Source organism: Molossus molossus, unplaced genomic scaffold (genome assembly GCF_014108415.1).
Source record: "Molossus molossus isolate mMolMol1 unplaced genomic scaffold, mMolMol1.p scaffold_m16_p_4, whole genome shotgun sequence".
NCBI lineage: Eukaryota > Metazoa > Chordata > Mammalia > Chiroptera > Molossidae > Molossus > Molossus molossus.
The window spans coordinates 104,940,553-104,958,071 of NW_023425377.1; the positions used below are offsets into that span (position 1 = coordinate 104,940,553).

At 35.0% G+C, this 17,519-nt stretch overlaps 1 protein-coding gene across 3 annotated transcripts in view; it reads left to right on the forward strand.

Moving 5' to 3' along the window:
- Nucleotides 1-384: 384 nt before the first annotated feature.
- The window catches only part of FBXW7 (F-box and WD repeat domain containing 7), a 165,475-nt gene continuing 148,340 nt past the window's right edge, over nt 385-17,519 (forward strand). The window contains exons 1-2 of one of the 3 annotated variants that reach the window (XM_036242023.1): nt 385-397; nt 16,193-16,240. The gene's annotated coding sequence lies outside the window, so the exon portion shown is untranslated. Of the gene's footprint in view, nt 398-16,192; nt 16,241-17,519 lie in introns of those variants that run through there. The other 2 variants (XM_036242033.1, XM_036242021.1) reach the window with 2 other exon arrangements.

Sequence of the window (17,519 nt, forward strand, 5' to 3'; positions counted from 1 at the left end):
ATGTCACTGGCCGAGTACCAAGAGGACTTCTGAATCAAGAACCCTGGAAAGAGCTGCTCAGAATTACATGCATTTACTTTGTGGCATGCCTCATAGTCATGAAACATTAAAAAAGAAACATTTTAAGCCCTCTTTATGGGTAAAATTATATTTAGTAATTAAGAAAGCATTTGGACATACATTTTATTTGAAATCATGGCTTGATCTCCTATTATTAGAATACTTGGAGAGTGGGAAAATGTCTATACAGTATTCTAAAAACTTTTTATCATTTTGGTGAAAGACCAAAAATTGGGGAGTAATTTTGTTTAAATTCCCTCTTGCAAGTAAAATTAAGAATGTTTTATCTACAGAACTTACATGCATGTATGCATGACCATTGAACATAGACAACAAAGTGGGGATGGGGTGAGGGGGAAGGGGAGGAGGGTGTCAGTGGGGGAAAAATGAGAAACATCTGTAACAAAAACAAATTAATAAATAAAAAATTTTAAAAAAAGAATGTTTTATCTATAGAGATCTATAGAGGTCTCATCAGGTTTACAATAGACCTTTAGATTAGGAAACTGAATTTCAGTTGACATGAATTGTGGAAAGATTATGAATGGTGCTCAAATATTTAATATTCTGAGTTTGGATAAATATGAAAATATCTTATTAAGTATACTTCAACTCCTTTGTGGTTTTTAAAGTTAAGAGGGTCCATATTTTAACTATTTATAGCACTAAACTTTTTTATTTACAGGGGTGGGCAAAAGTAGGTTTCCAGTTATTCATAGGGAAAAAAATGTGTAATAGAAGAATAAATAATAATACAATAATAAACTCTGTGCTTTGCATACTTACAAATGTAAACCCACTTTTGCCAACCCTTTTACTTGCTGTTGTCCTTTGAGCAAGCCAAGCATCAATTTCTCCATGTTTCTGATTTCCACAAAATAAACGCAAGCTCTTGCCAGGTTTTGTTCCATTCTCAGTCATGGTCTCTGAATACAGGGAGATGTCTATAAAGACTTGCTTTCAAAATTAGAAGAGTATGTCCATGAATAAAGAAGCAAGTAAAACTTGTCTTGAGAAAAATGTGGCCACTGTATTGTTCCCAAAATGCACTCTATAGAAATAGTTACTAGAGATGATCCTTGAAGAAAGGGTTCTGGGATTAAATAAGTTTGAAGGAACACTGTACTGTAATAATAGCCTATTAAAGCTTTATAATGAACAATGATATATTAAACACTGAAAATCTTACAAGAAAAATATTGCTAAAACTTGCTTATCTTGCATTTCTTAAACTTCTTGGACAGTAGAATTCCTTTTTTTATTAAAATCAAACTTGTCTATCCTATGAGAAATGCTGCCCTCTAGAGGCTTAAATTTAATTGCTCTTGCATTTGAGTGCCTTAATGCTGCCTCATCTTAGTGTGTAGAAGTTGTGACCGTTAATATTAAATACATAACAAATTAACCAAATAGAAAATCTTATATTGTCTAATTTTAAGAAAATTTGGGGAGATGGAAAGCAATGTAATAAATGCCCCTCCTTCTTATTGGACATATGCTATATTTATGGCTGCTAATAATTTTTTTTAACTGATTCATGTTTTGAATGGAGATGAAGTTAATGAAGTCACAGCTAGAGTAATAATCTTTTGAGTAAATTTACTTTATATAGGGAATTATGGAAACATAATACAAGTCTCCAAACTCCATGAAGCCTCTTGCTGACAGAAGCTTCCTTTCCTTGTCTTCTTTGAACACCTGTAACTATCTTGCTTATGATAGTTACCCTTCAAGGGAAGCTAGTTTCCTCATACCCCTTCCCACAGTCCTGTTCTTTCCAGATCTGTAACTGGAGTCATATTGTAGCATGCTTTACCTTTGCATAGTTAAGGTAGGAAGAAAAACATTGTCTATCAACATTAAAAAATTTTTGCTAGCATCTTAGCAAAAACTTCAGGAATATGTGGAGAAATGGGTTCTGATGATGAGTAGGAATCATGCTTTTTGCTTGGCTCAGTGTATTGGCATGGTGCAATTACCAGAGATTTTGGATTCATATTCTTGCTCAAGCAGGTAGGAGAAGTTGTACTGTTTGTGCCTTTGATCTATACTAAATGAAGTTGAATGCCTACAAACTCATAATATAATTAGAGGAAGAAGTCAAAAGACTAAGGGAAATTGGACTGATGGAATGGGTTTTTCTTTTTTTTTTTTTTATCCTCACCCGAGGATATTTTTCCATTTTTTGTACAGATAGAGTGGGAGGGAGAGAGAGGAAGGGAGAGAGAGAGATAAACATCGACGTGAAAGGGACACATCGAGTGGCTGCCACCCGGGGCCGGGGACAAACTGCAACCGAAGTACGTGCCCTTAGCGGGAACCGAACCCGGGTCTCTCCGGACCGCAGGCCGACGCTCTAACCGCTGAGCCAAACTGGCCAGGGCTGGAATGGGTTTTTCAATGACACTACTCCCACCTCTCCTTTTCCCTGTCCACCATTATCCACAGAGAGGTCTAGAAGATACTTCATTCACCAAGGTAATGAGAAATACTTTGATGACAGTTCCAGCATCTATGGAAAGCAGTACATAGTAGTCCCCCCTTATCCATGGTTTTACTTTTTGCAGTTTTAGTTATCCATGACCAACTAAAGTTTGAAAATATTAAATAAAAAATCCTGGAAAGAAACAATTCATGAGTTTTAAATTGTGCACCATTTTGAGTAGCATGATGAAATCATGTGTCATCCTGCTCTGTCCGCCGGGGACATTAATCATCCCTTTGTCCAGCATATCCACGTCGTGTACACTACTCACCTGTTAGCCACTTAGTAGCTATTTAAGTTATCCAATTCACTGTTGTGGTGTCATGGTGCTTGTGTTCAAGAAACTCTTAATTTATTTTATAATGGCCCCAAAGCACAAGAGTAGTGAGGCTGGCAATTTGGATATGTCAAAGAGAAGTTGTAAAGTGCTTCCTTACGTGCAGAGGTGAAAGTTTCCAACTTAAGGAAAGAAAAAATTGTATGCTAAGGTTGCTAAGATCTATGTTAAGAACAAATCTTCTGCCTGTGAAATTGTGAAGAAGATGAGAGAAATTTATCCTAGCTTTGCTGTTGGACCTCAAACCCTAAAAATTTGGTCTACAGTGTCTAAGTGCGTAGATATCTTGAGGGAAACCATATTCACATATCTTTTATTACAATGCAGTGTTATAATTGTTCTATTTTATTATTAGTTATTGTTACTAATTGCTTACTGTGCCTAATTTGTAAAGTAAACTTTAACATAGGTATGTATAGGAAAAACAGCATATATGGGATTTAGTATTATCTGCAGTTTTGGTGTCTTGAAACATATGCCCCATGGATAAGGGGCCTACTATAATGGTTGTCTGTAGGTAGGAGATACTTCTGTTGGAATTGTCTTTCTGGTTTCAGATGGTGAGATTCTAGGGTAGCTCTAACTTTCATAGGCAAGGTGGGCATCATTTGTATAACATAATATGATAGGCCTGATAACCATAATATGATATCGAAGTTTGAAATAGATTGGCAGCCCGTTGAGGTTCTACTTAATCTGTATAAATCAAAATTTCAGGTCTTGCCGGTGAAGGTCTGCATTGAACTATTATAAGAGTGAGCTGTAATTCTTCACACAGTTCCCAGACCTGTGTCAGGTCTGTATAACGTGTTAAGTTTTCCTTTTTATGTGTTTATTCATGAAAAAAAATAGTTTAACTTGTTTTTTTATTCCCACACCCCTTTGCAGTTTAGTTCATAAGTTATAGAACAAACCAGAAGGAGGGGACATCACCCAACGATTCTGATATTGGAGTTGTGTGCAGTAATTGATGAGACCCTGGTTCTCATCTCCCTCTGAGGAACACAAAGTGTTTTATTCCTACAGAGCTTAGTTATAGTCTGTCAGACTTGAGAATCTTGTTTGGAGCTTGAAGTTTGGATAAATGTGTATGAGATTCTAGACTTGGTCTGTATTTGGTCTCATTTTAAATAACCTCTCAATATTGGAGAAATTTGTATGTTAAGATCCTATAAAAGGCAGAATTCAATTTTCTAGCATTCCTTGCAGCTAGGACATGATCATATGACCTAGATTTTTTTTATCAGGTGCATCTGTGTAAGACATGAATTCAGAATAGAGAATTGCAAGGTAACAGCTCTTGCTTGGAATTACTTCCTAATGTGAATGACCCTTGGTGAGACATTGAGCCTTTCCAGGCAGCAGTGGCAGACATCCTTGTGACCTTATTGTCTGAGGCTCCACTTTCATGTTACCAGTGCTCAAAGGGTGGGAAAAATTTGGTGGGGGGACTTAGGTCTTTTTCTTGGCTGCATACCCACAACCCAATTCTTTGGGTCTTTGGGGCGAATTCTTTGAATCACCTAATATATTTTAATATATTTCTTTTCTGTTGAAACCACTTGGAACAGGTTCTGTTGTTTGCAGCTAAGAATTTTGATTGATCTACTAATTGTAAAGATTTTGTTTATTGTCCAAGTATTTTATTTTTCTAATTAAGATCCAAAAATTGCCAAGCATTTGCACTCTATTTTTTTTCTAAATCCTTACCTGAGGCTACTTTTCCATTGTTGTTGTTTTTAGATAGAGTGGGAGGGAGGGAGGGGGAGAGAGAGAGAGAGAGAAACATCAATATGAGAGAGACACATCCGATTGGTTGCCTCCTGTATGACCCCAACTAGGGTTGAGGATCGAACCTGCAACCTCAGATCAAACCAACAACCGAGGTACTTGACTGTGACCGGAATCGAAGCCGTGACTCTTTGGTCCTTGGGCCAACGTTCTAATTGCTGAGCCAAACCGGCCAGGGTTGCACTCTTATTTTTTAATCCCTGGAGGCATACATTTCTTATCCATCATTTTTTCTACTTAGAATGCCAATTTTGTACCTTTTGAATTGCTTCCTGTCCTTTATTACTCAGCTCAGGTTCCACATCTGTGATGAAACCTTTCTTATACATCCCAGCAACCTGATGGATTCTTTTCCTTCCCTGAATTCTAGTAGCACTTGTTTCAGCATTAAGTGTTAGTTTTCTTCTCTTTCTCTATGCATCTTAGCTCTCACACTAAATGAAAGCTTCCTGAGAACTGGTAATACACCTCTTTCTGTCCCTTGCATTATCTAGCAGAATGTCTTGCATCTATTTTGACTGAAGGTTCAGCAATCACTTTCATAATGTAGTGATTAGAGCTACTGAGAATCGCTATGATGGCAGACCAATTGAGTTGAGATAACAAACTGGTTAAACTTACTTTATCTTGATCCTAGTGAGACAAAATAGTCTGGTCCTGGGGTCCAATTTTCAATTTTAAAATTTTGTATAAATTATGAAATAATTCAAATATGCAAAAACTTACATAAAGTAATATAATAAACACCTGTGTACCCAGTCTGAAGGTCAAGCAGATGTTAATTTTTGCCTTGTTTGTTTTTTTCTTTTTTTTTAGTCTCACCCGAGGACATTGTTTGCATTTGTCTTTAGATAGAGCAGGGGGGAAGAGAGAGAGAGAGAGAAACATTGACATGAGAGAGACACATCGATGGGTTGCCACCCACACGACCCCAACCAGGGCAGGGACAAACTGCAACTGAGGTACGTGCCCTTAGCGGGAACTGAACTGGGACTCTCTGGTCTGCAAGTGGACCATCTAACAGCTGAGCCAAACCGGCCAGGGCTGTTTTTTCTGTTGTTTTAAAATTCTGCTCTCCCCATCCTTTCCACCCACCTTCAGAGGTACTGGACCCATTATCCTAAAGTCCTTGTGCATCATTTCTCTATTCTGTTGTTGTTTTTTTTAAGTCCTCATCCAAGGACATGCTTAGAGAGAGGAAGGAAGGGAGGGGGTGAGAGACAGACAGACAGACAGACAGACAGACAGACAGACATCTATGTGAGAAACATCAATTGGTTGCCTTCCATATGTACCCTGCTCTGGAATTGACCTGGCAACCTTTCAGTGCATAAGATGATGTTCCAGTCAACTGAGCCACCCGGCCAGGGCTAGTTCATTCGTTTAAATTGCTGTTTGGTTGAATAAAACTGTTTCATCCTCTTAGATAACTAGGTCCTACCTACCTTTTGGCAGAGTATTGCAGTGAAGTTTTGTACATAAGTACCTAGTCAGTGTACTAGGATAGGCGCCTAAGAGTAGAATTGCTGGATCACAAGGTATAGGTGCCACTTCATCTTACTGACTATTGCCAACTCCAGTCCAAAGTGGAGGTACTGTATACCCATCAGCATGGTTCCCTACCTATTTATCAATATTTTATTTTATTTACTAATTTTTGCATCTCTGAAAGATAAGATATGGAATTTTGTAGTTTTCATTTTCATTACTTTGATTTCTAGTAAAGTACATCTTTACATGGATTTTGGTCATCCTGGTCTTCTATTCCATGAATCTTTCCTCTGTATCCTTTGCTAACATATATTTTTTTCTTTGGGTGTTGGGTTTTATATTGATTTGTGGCATTTTAAAAAAAGAATCTGAATATTAAGGATTTTGGTATTATGCATGGCAGATATCTTTTCTAACCTCTTTTATAGTCCTCTCTTCTTCTGCTTGGTATTAAAATGATAATTTCTTGAGTCTTGGTCCTAGCCTGCTTTCTCTTGCTTTTTTTGTTCTTTTTCCCCAGGCTGTCTTACCACTTTGCTTTCTACTTATGAAGAGAATTACGTATCTGTTTCTCTAGCCCTTACTTATCTAAGTTCCAGACCTATTTTATAACTCAACTATCCCAGAAACAAAATGAGTCTAAAAATCTGACCTCATGATAATCTCTATCCATGTGATTTGATCCCAGTTTACCTTCTTAGCCTTATCACATGCCACTTTCTTTTTTATCTTCTTTTAATCCTTACCCAAGGATATATTTCTGTTAGGCATTTTTAAAGAATATTCAGAGTAGATTTATTCATAGTAGGTAACAATTGGAAACAACACAAATGTCAGTCAGTAGGATAATTGGTTAAAAAGTTTTGATATATTCATAACTGGACTACTAAGTAATAAAAAGCAAGGAACATGCATGCCAAATAACACGGATGACTCACAAACTCACTTAGTGAAACGCTGGATACAATATGGTATGATTCCATTTATATTAAGTTCTAGAACAGGCAAAGCTAATCTGCGGCAAAAAGGAATATTGAACAATGGTTCAGTTCTTTGGTTGTGGGCAGCGCTGGTGCTCAACTGGGAAGGGGCATGAAGGAGTTTCCTGAAGTGATAAAAATGCTCAGTGTCTTGTGGAGGTGTGGATTATAAGAGGTTACTTGTTAGAGGAGTGTGGTAAAGGAGTGTGCATCTCAATGTATTAACATTTTACCTTAAAATATAAAAAGTTGGGTAGCAGAGAGTGGATGGTTCAGATGCAACAAGAATGGTAGTATGTGATGGTTACTAAGGTTGAGTAATGGATACATAAGAGTTTATTATACTATTCTGTTTACTTTATGTTTGAAGTTTTCAACATAAACCGTTTCTTTAAATACAAATGTTATGAAAACACATAAATAGAGCCTATGTTACCACCAGCTTAATAAATAAAACTTTGCCAATGTAATTGTCTTCCCTTGCGAACCACACCATGGTTCCATAACCCCTTCCCCTACCAGTCACTCCTGAATCCCTCCTCAGTTTTAAACGTTCTCTAAATATCAATCTAAAGGTCATTTCCTTGAAAGAAAGCCTTTTCTTACTCATAACACTCACTAGGTTAAATGCCCCTGTTATGTGCAGTCATGGCTATTATCACATTTGTGACTTCTCTGATTAGTTTATATCAATCTCTCTAGTAGACTTAAATTTTCATAGGGCAGGGTATATTTATTCTTGCTATCTTAGTGACTAGCATTTGGATGATTGTGCTGTTGCAGTTTTTTCTTTTTTTATTAAAGATAAAAAATTGAAGAGCTATTCTATTGTATACTTTGTTGAGTTGGTATATTATAAAAAGTTATGGATGTGAGAGAATGATTGATAAGAGTAATTATTTTATATTTTATTGGCATCTGATAAAAAAAAAAATAGGAGAAACAATGCTATGTCCTTTGATCTTGAACCATGTCCAAAATGTCTGCCACTTGGTTTTCAAATGCTCTTGAGCTTTATTATGTTGTTGTTCTATTTTCTTACCTGGAAGCCATACAAATAAAAAGACCCCTTCTTTTTCTCTTCTCTAATGTGCTTTCTTCTCCTTTGCCTATTGTTTTTTTTTTAAGATTTTTTTTTTTTTTAAATTTCTCACCCGAGGATATTTTTCTGTTTATCATCAAATAGAGTGGGAGGGAGGAAGAGGGAAGGAGAGAGAGAGAGAAACATAGATGTGAGAGAGACACATTGACTGGTTGTGTCCTGCATGACCCGACCAGGCTGGGGACAAACCGCAACCAAAGTACGTACCCTTGACTGGAATTGAACTCCTAACTCATTGGTTTGTGGGCTAATGCTCTAACTGCTGAGCCAAACCAGCCAGGGCTTTTAAAAAATATTGTTGATTTTTAGGGGGAGAGGAAGGGGTAGGGAGAGAGACAGAAACGTTGATGAGAGAGCAGAATATCTATTGGCTTCCTCCTACACTCCCCCTACTGGGGATCGAGCCTGAAACTGGGCATGTGCCCTGACCAGGATGGAACTGACAACCCCTCAGTACACTGGACGATGCCCAACCAGCTGAGCCACACCTGCCAGGACTGCCTATTAGTTTTGATGTTTATCAAGGATGACAATCTTTAAGGGCTTGTTGTTTTCTTCCTTTTTATACTGATAGAGTATATTTTAAACTCTGATATGCCTCACTTCCAAATGAAGGTATGAACTAATAAATAATAAAGATTGATAAAAATGCTTTGCTTATAATTGTACCATTAAATATATTATTATCTCTAATACAAATACAGATGAAAAGTATTGAAGGGGAGGGATTGTGTTTTGATTTTTGCTATTTTGTATTTCTATGGAATACTTGGTCAGTTTAACAAAGTGGTTTGATTTCTGTTATGATTGCTTTTAACTTTTGTCTCTTCTTGGCAGACAGCATATTATCGTGGTTGAGTGTGGAAGACTCAAGTCAGGGTTGAATCCTGGTTTCGTTATTTCCTAAGCTGTGTGACTTAGCTGCTTTGTGGATCTGAAGTTATTTAAAATAGAAGTTTTTGGGCATTCAAGTACTTCAGGAGTGATATTTCTGAAAAAACAAAAACAAAAACAAAAAAACAGACCTGGACACCATATACCTTTTCTTACAACTTTTTAAGGAGTGCCCATTGCATGGAATAAAGTCCAAATTTAGAGCAATGTAAATGTGCCTCTTTAAGAACTGACACATTTTCTGCTAATTCCTTACATGCATGATACAGTCCAGCCTAACTAAAGTAATTTAAAAATTTTGAGTTTACATTGGTTTACATTTATGCAACTTGTTTTGTATATAAGCTATTTTCTAAGCCTAAAATATACTTTACTTAGCTTCAAAAATCTCTTCATTGGAGATTTTTTATCTTGTCTCAGTTCAATTATTTATATCCTCATGCTGTTATATTTATTAGTTAAACTGTTAAAAGCTACCTTACAATTATTTTTTTAAAAGATGCTCGTCTTGCCCTGGCTAGTTTGGCTCAGCGGTTAGAGCGTTGGCCTGCGGACCAGAGAGTCCCGGGTTCGGTTTCTGCTAAGTGCACGTACTTTGGTTGTAGTTTGTCCCCGGCCCTGGTTGGGGTCATGTGGGTGGTGACTGGTTGATGTGCCTCTCTCACATCCATATTTCTTTCTCTCTTACCCCCTCTCTCCCTCCTGCTCTATCTGAAGATGAATGCAAAAAATGTCTTTGGGTGAGGATAAAAAAATAAAACAAAAAACAAAACAAAACAAAGATGCCCATCTTTTTTTTTTTAAATTGAGTTGCTTGAGGGCAAAGACATGTATTAATCTTCACAGTACCTTCCATGCCTTGCTTACTGTAGTTGATCGATTAATGCTGATTGGACAAATGAACATTTTTGTTTTTCATTTTGAGAATATTATAGGGGTTGTTCCTTTAGTTGTTTATTTGAAGATGGCACAGACTTCTAGACAGATTAGCTCTATGGAAAAACAGAAGAGAATAATTAAATAAAATATTAGTAGTTTCATCTAGGAACAGTTTTCTGAAATTTAAACTAAAGTGTTAAGTTATTAAATTACCTAGAGTGGAGGGTCAAATTTCTAGAGTGATTATATTTTAGTTGTTAAAGTAAATGGCACGTTAGAGAACTTTAAGTTCATATGGCAAAAACAGGGAAAAATTGCAAAGTTAGAGTCTCTGAGGTTTCTGAGGTTTCTGATGTTTCATAGACTAACAAAAGGTTGCTTTATTAGCAGCGTTAATGAACGAATCGCTTTATTGGCTTAGGCATACTGGTAGCTTTGTCGGTCCAAAGAGCTAAGAGTTCTTATTTCAATTCATGATTATGTTAGAGTAGTGAAGTGAAAGCCGTTGACCTTCTCTTAAGCAGAAAATAGAAAGTTTGTACAAATAGATTAAAGCATTAAAGAGAATGTAATAAAGAACTAACTTATTATCAAGTCACTTAAAAATTTTTGAGTTTTTAAAAAATATTTTTGTGTACCGATTTTACAACAGTAGTAGGTTTTTAAAATAGACTTATTAATTGGAATTAAAATAATAACTTTAATAGGATGGTTTTATAGAGTTAGGTCTAAATGATGGAAAAACCGAATTATTAGAATGGATAACCATTTGATTCTCCAAATGGTGATACATATTAAGAGCAATGTGAGATGCAGTAAATATTAAACTTTAGGGAAGGTGTAATGCCACTCCTATGGCATACTTTCTAAGTTATTTAAAAAAACACACACTTTTTTTTCTTTTTCCTTTTTTTTTTATCCTCACCCGAGGACATTTTTCCATTTTTTCTTCAGGTAGAGTGGAAGGGAGAGAGAGGAAGAGAGAGAGAGAGAGAGAAACATCGACGTGAAAGAGACACATAGAGTGGTTACCACCCGCACGACCAACCAGGGCTGGGGACAAACTGCAACCGAGGTACACCCCCCTAGTGGGAACTGAACCCGGGTCTCTCAGGCCGACGCTCCACCCGCTGGGCCAAACTGGCCAGGGCCAACTTCTTTTTCTTTATTGATTTTAGAGAGAGAGGCAGGGGTGAGAGAGAGAGAGAGAAACATCGATGAGAGAGAACATTGATTGGCCACTTCCTGCATGTCCCCCACTGGGGATTTGGCCTACAAACCGGACATGTGCCCTGACCAGTAATCGAACCAGTGACCTCTTGGTGCATGGGTCGATGCTCGACCACTGAGCCAGACCGGCCAGGCCCAAGTTATTTTTTATTTAAGTAAATGAAATGCATTTTGCTTATTAGAATCATTTGGAAGTGTTGATTTGCTTCCATTCAGTTTCATCAGAGATTAAAGTAGAAGAGGTTATTGGGAGCCTGCTTCTCAATTAAAGTTCTTCAAAGCAATAATTTTTAAACACCAGAAATCACATAACTAAGGTTTGTGTAGCAGCAATTCATTTTAAAAATTGAATTTCTAAATAATGGAATATTTAAAAATATAAAGAATGCAAGGAAGAATTAAAGATGCTCGTGTGTCCATACTGCTAAAACGAGCAAATATTAACATTTTGATATAATTGTTTCAGAACTTTTAAAGTAAATTATAACTATACTTTAATATTACTAGTATAATTATTTTGCCTTCCTTCTGAGAAATAATTGCTAAACCAAAGGTGTCCTTTAAGTTTGTATATGTTTTTGCACACATTTGTAAAAAGAGTAAATAATATTAATTTGGTTTAAAATGTAAATAATGTTATACCTTTGTAATTTTTTTTAGGCCATCTTCATTTCAAGATTTATCCATGTTTGTATGTATGTAGTTAAATTTTGCTTATTTTAATCTCTATTACTAATTGGTTACATTATTTGTGATGGTAAACTGGATTATTTGGTTTAGCTGGCTGGTGCTGCCAAATTTCTCCATTATAAAGGTATCTTTTACCCTTTGGGAATTAAACCATGCCTTGAGGCTGAATAGTTTCTCAACAGTCTTTCATCCAATGATTTTTAACACCCATTGTTGATTTTTGCTTGAATCATTGATTATGTTGATGCTTGCAAATGATGATTTTCTAGTTCGAATATTCTTCATTCATATAGCTGGAAGTCTTCTGTAAGGAAGAGTTTCTACCCTTTTTATTTTTTAAACAGGTTTTATTGATTTTTAGGGAGAGAGAGAGAAAATTCAGTGTGAGAGAGAAACATTGGTCAGCTGCCTCCTGCATGCCCCCTACTGGAAACTGAGCCCAAAACCCAGGCATGTGCCCTGATCAGAATCAAACTCTGACCTCTCAGTCCATGGGACGATGCTCAATCCACTGAGCCACACCGGCCGGGCTACCCTTCCTTTTTCATTATCATTGTAGGTTCATGGATTCTTCTGTTATTCAGTGGGCTAGTATCCATTATTGTTATATTTCTTTTGAAGGTTCAAATTATTAAAATTTAGCCAGTAGGAACTCATTCAATCTGGTTTTCATGTCTCTTTTATATGTCCTATCATTTTTGCATCACTTACTTGCTTTCTGGCACAACAAATATTCCATTCTTACCTTACACTTGTCCTACCCTATACCAGGAAAATGGCTATTTCTCCTTATTGGATGTGTTCTGTATTACTGGATGTCATTGCTTCCGTAGTCTTTTCTTTGGACAGAGCAAGGAACTATACTTTTAAAGAAAACCACTAATATTTGTCATTCCAATCCGGTACCACAGGGTTCTTTTCTTCTCAGGGTTCTTCTCTCCTCCTGTTGCATATGTGGGTCTCTGTTCTCCCACAGTAAGGATCCTGGTTAAGAATAATGTCAATATGTTTATGCATTTGCTCTGTCCTATAGTAGGCATGACATAATGTTGGAATTGTCACACTAACCACTGCCAACAATAAGCACAAGTTACAAAAGTTTAAGACTTTTATGCAGTTTTTTCATACAATATATCTCAATGAAGGTATGTAGTAAGAATAGTATGCTCATAAGTTATTTTTATCAATTATATTTTTTATGTCACCAATTCAATAAAGACTTAGGTTCATTTGTTTCTATTTGTATTTTAGCTGCCCCCATTGTTGATTTAATTTTATTTCTTTTTTAGTGTAGTAAAACAGTAAAATGCTTACAAGTGACAACTGTATAAAAAGATATTCTCAAAAGTCTTAATACTTTCTTTCCTATTTTTAATATAGGCATTTAATGCTATAAAATTTCCCTCTAAATACTACTTTGCACCCTACTAATTTTGATATGTTGTATTTTTATTTTCTTTTAGTTCAAAACATTTTCTAATTTCTTTTGAGCCTTCTTTGACCCATAGAATATTTAGATATATTATTGAATTCCTATATTTGGGATTTCGGGATATTCTTCTGTTACTCATCTCTAACTTTATTAAAATACATTATTAGGAAATTCAGTTTTTCAAATTAGTGAGCTTTGTGTCATTAGGATGATGAGCTGAAGTTATTTTACTAAGGAGTACTTTTCCATCTGGATTGACTCCATAAAAGAAGCCATAGGCATGAGTACAGGAGCAGAGCAGGGCTTCTGAGGACAGGATGTTGTAGACATCACTCATTCACAGGGTCGCCAGGAGTTGGAACTGACTCATGGCACATAACATAATTTTCATTTGTTTTGTTAAAAACATTAAAATAATTGAAGTAAAATTTACATACAGAAAACTATTGATAAACTTTTCTGTATTGATTAACTTTTAGAAAGTGAACACACTTTTTACCTATAGCCTGGATCAGCATATCAACTACTCTGAAGCCTCCCTTTGTCAGTCAAATAATCCTGTCACCCCAAGATAACTGTTATTCTGACTTTGTGATCATAGAGATTAGTTTGGCTTGCTTTTGAATTTAATAAAATTTTTATATATATATGCATACCCCTCCCACCCTATTCCAGGCTTCTTTTATACAGTATTGTGTTTGTGAGATGTATCCTATTTTGTGTATGGCATTAGTTTTCTCATTTTCACTGAAGTTTAGGAGTCCATGTATGAATATACTAGTTTATTTCCCCCTTTTACTGCTGATGGACATTTGGGTTATATTCACTCTGGGCACTTTAAATAGCTATTTGTTGCATACCCAGGAGTATTCACTATTATATCCAATGGTATTCAGGACTAGTGTTAGTCATTGGCTATATGTATTCAGGAGTAGTATTCCAGTTGTATTCAGGACTAGTATTAGTCATTGGCTGTATATATTTAGGACTAGTATTCCAGTAATATTCGTCATTGGCTATGTGTATTTTCACCTTTAGTAGATATTTCCAAATAGTTTTGTGTACTAGTTATGCGAAGTTACATTTCTGCCTGTAGTGTACGAGAATGCCAGTTGTTGCACATTCTCACTTACACTTGATATTGTCTGTTTTTTAGGCAAAAAGTAGTCATTCATGTAGGGAATAGTATCTACTTGTGTTTTTTCTATCTGTACTGTGTTTTCCTTATGTTTAGTGACATTAAACACCTTGTCAGCATGTTTATTGGGTTTTGAAATTATCTTTTGTGAACTGGTGTTTGGTCTTGAGCCTATCTTAAAAACTGGGTTGTCTTTTTCTTGGTAATGTAGGGTTTTTTAAAAATATTTTTTATATGTATTAGTTTTTTGTTGGACATGTGCATTGATATTTTTCCTACTCTGTAGTTTTCATTTTCACTTTTTAAAGAACAACTTTTAATGCTAATGAAGAACAATTTATTGTTGTTGTTGTTTTCATCTTTCTGTGCCTACCTCAAATCATGCCTACCTCAAAATCAAGATGATATTTTTCTGTCATCTTATAGAAACTTTATTGTTTTAAACTATTGTTTAGGTCTCTAATATACTTTATTCTTCCCCTCTTTTCCATGGCTTGTGGATATAGATGTAATTCATTTGATTGATTTTGATTTTAACAGTAGTGATAGAAAATCTTACTGATTTTTATTTTATTTTTATATATGGCATTGTAATTTCGAGTATGGTAATTTATGCCAGTTAAAATAGATGATTTTTTATTCCAAAGATTCTTTAAAAGGAATTTAAAACTTCTGTTTTTTTTCTGACTTTAAAAGAGGCAATCAGTTTTACTTCTTATTGTGTCATGTTCTGTTTTGCTTGTTTTGTTTTTGAGGATTCATAGTATGGTGCCTTAATGACATGGGTTGTGCAGTGAAAGGCAGCTGCAGTATTTAAGCAGATGACTTAATCTCTATAAGGCTTGGCTTTTTTGTCTATAATATGGAGAATAAAAGAGGTGATTTTTAAAAAATGTGTGTATTTTTCAAGCCCTGAGCAATGTGTCTGACAAAGAATAAGAGTTCTATAGTATTTAGTGCTTTATTCTTGAATTTTTGAAGGTTATTTTGACTTGAGACTTGACTGAAAGGATATATATTATGTTTATTATAAAATTATTTACAGCTAACTTTTGTAAATAGTAAAATTAATTTGTCAGTTTATATATTTCTTTTTATTGCGGTTAAAGTATTTTAACTTTTTTAGTACGCACATAGGTGGATTTTAAAAATGCTTCCTTATGTTAATTTTCACATACAAATAAAATAAACACTTTGTAAAATATCTTTCCAAGTCATTGGCTCTACTTTAACTCTGTAGATGCTAGTTAGATTGTGTAGGTGCCACTTCAGAGGTGGTAACTAGATACCAGAATAGAGAGTATAACTTTGTATATTGATGGCCAAGAAGAATTTAACATATGAATGCTTCTCTAAGACATTGTTAGCATGCTGTTGAGTTGGTCTGTAATTTTAAAAGTCGGATTTCTTATAGAGCTCACTCTTTTTGTAGTCCAGCAAATTCTGCTAATACCTTAATAATTTGTTAGCCTTTCCATATTATTACATATACAGTTTCAATTATTTATAAGATTAGGGGAAAATGTTTTATATTTATTATGTGCCAAAGTTTCAGCATGTGATTTGGGTTTTAAAGTGTTGTGAAAAAGGCAAATTGCTCATAAATGGGATTCTTGGGTAGATTTTACAGAGTAGGGTTCACTTCTGAAGTTGAAAAATGATTTCTTCTTATTTTTTATTTAGGGAGTCTCAACCATCAGTGGGATTTTTAAAAGACTATTTAAATATTTGGTAAGTACATACTTTTCATTTTAAATAGTTTGCATGTTACATAAGTTTACATGTATGTAATATTAATGACATTTACAATAGCCACTGTAAATGAAAATTATAATTTATATTTAAAATTTTTTACCTGACACTGGAATTTCTTTTCTTTATATTTATTCTGCTGCCCTGATTCTTTCTACACATTGTATTCACAAAATTCTATTAGTGCGCAGCCTAAATATTAAAAGAGCTCAGAGAAAGACTTATTAGCAGAAATGCTAATACTTTGTGAATGAAACAGGATTTTTCCTGCCTAAGATTTTTGTAACAGTTTTCTATTAGCTGTTGTTACTAGTACTTATTTCTTTTTTAACCATCCATTACTTGAGACCTCCTTACATTAGGCCCTGTTTACCACAATAAGCCAACATGAAGACCAGCACTCTGGTCAGGTGTTATGCTGTTTCTTGTCTGGGCTAGTCAAGTTTCTTTGTGATAACATTATAATATGAAAATTTGAAATTTCCTGGCTACATGAAAAAATATTTAATAATAAACATTGATTTATTTTATTGTATTTTTAATGTGTTTGAAACAGTAAATAGCCCTGGCCTGTTTGGCTCAGTGGTTGAAGCGTCGGTCGGCAGACCAGAGAGTCCGGGGTTTGGTTCCCACTAGGGGCACATACCAAAAAAAAAAAAAAAAGAAACAGTAAATATTCAACCAAATGATATTTCTAAAATTCTGTAAAATCATATTTGATGCTTAAATATTCAACAATTTTATTACTGTTTTTACTGTATTTAATAAATGTAACATTTTTAGGAGCAAATGATTTTACAGAAATTTTTAAACAAATTTTTACTACTTTAAAATGTGGTAACCAACATCTGGAGATATATTAAGTAGAAGAAGAGTAATTTATTAAAAATTTCCCCTTCCATATATTTAAGTTAGTCTGAGTGTAGTAATTATCTTTGCAATGTATGCGTTTATGACATGCATTTCCTTTGTGCAAATTTATTCATTTATGTTTAGTGACTGCTTCCTTGAAATATAATTCACATACCAGAAAAGTCATCCCTAAGTGTACAATTCAGTGGTTTTTAGTGTATTCAGGATTGTAAGGTAATCATTACAATCTAATTTTAAGATATTTTTATACCCCCCCAAACCTCTTTATTTTCTAACAGCATCTATCTGTTTTCCTTAAACCCCCTGTTCCTAACTCCCTCTTAATTTTTATGTGTTTGTCTATTCTGGACATTTTATATTAATGGAATCATACAATATTTGTACT